The sequence below is a fragment of the Octodon degus genome, unplaced genomic scaffold (assembly GCF_000260255.1).
Source record: "Octodon degus isolate 3935 unplaced genomic scaffold, OctDeg1.0 scaffold00263, whole genome shotgun sequence".
Classification (NCBI taxonomy): domain Eukaryota; kingdom Metazoa; phylum Chordata; class Mammalia; order Rodentia; family Octodontidae; genus Octodon; species Octodon degus.
The window spans coordinates 2,209,172-2,210,354 of record NW_004524839.1 but is presented as its reverse complement, the minus strand read 5'-3'; the positions used below and the strand labels follow the sequence as shown (position 1 = coordinate 2,210,354).

General features: G+C 50.8%; 1 pseudogene; it reads right to left on the bottom strand.

The window, feature by feature from the left end:
- Window positions 1-205: 205 nt before the first annotated feature.
- Window positions 206-977, bottom strand: LOC101582433 (annotated as a pseudogene).
- Window positions 978-1,183: the final 206 nt, after the last annotated feature.

Genomic DNA, 1,183 nt, shown 5'->3' with positions numbered 1-1,183 from the left:
GTGACAAGTCTTCAGAGAGTTGTGCCCAGCCAGTCTCTTGATGGACCTTTGAACCCCAGCCAGTAACAGAATAAACCAGGGGACTTACATTTAGGTTTGTCCTGAAAACCCAGGCATAGCAGAGGCCTAGAGGCCTAGGGGCCTAGAGGCCTGAGGCCCCCCCCATCCCTCCGTCCTGTCCCCTCCATCTCTCACATACTTTATCCTTCCCCCCTCCTCCTTCCCTTGCCTTCCTCACCTCTTCTCTCCCCTTCCCTTTCTTCTCCATCTTTTCTCCCTGCCTGTGCACCTATCCCAAGTCCCTGCTATGTCTCTTGCTGTGTCTCTGGGCTTGGCCTTCAGGGCGGGTAGACAGCAACAGGGCCTCAACCCAGGGAGCACTTGCTCGCATTCTTCCTGTCGTAGGGCTGCAGGGCGCCACTAGAGACCTTGCTGCCTTCTCCCAGTCTCTGAGCCCCAGACTTGAGCAAGATGTCCCGGGTCAAGGAACTGAAAGCCTCATCCACATTTGTGCTGGATTTGGCACTTGTCTCGAAAAACCGGATTCCGTGCTCTCGAGCCAGCTTGTCTGCCTGCTCCTTCTGCACCTTTCTCTTGGCTTCCATGTCACACTTGTTGCCCAGCAGGAGGCGCTCCACCCCAGCAGAGGCATTTTCTCTGATGCTCTTCATCCAGGTCTGAATATTCTCAAAGGATTTCTCATCGGTAATGTCATAGACCAGGATGATGCCCATGGCTCCATGGTAGTAGGCAGTGGTTATCGTCTTGAATCGCTCCTGGCCAGCCGTGTCCCTGACTTGCAATTTGATCTTCTTCCCCTCTATGTCCACGGTGCAGATCTTAAAATCAATTCCGATGGTGGAGATGTACGTGCTGTTGAAGTTGTCCTCCGCAAAGCGAATGATCAGACATGATTTGCCCACCCCCGAGTCCCCAATGAGTAGCAGTTTGAAGAGGTGGTCGTTAGCCTTGGCCATGGCGACCCGGACAGAGATACAACATTTCGATCAAAGTTTTAAAACCTCAGATTCTGAACTCACATGCCAGATATTTAGCTGTCAACTTGGTATATAGATTGTCTGAATTCAGAGACACCTTGAAGATAATCTCAAACCATGGGAAATATAAGTCAGTCTCAAATCATGAGAAAAATACTCTCAAGGATTTTAGCAAGTACATGTCA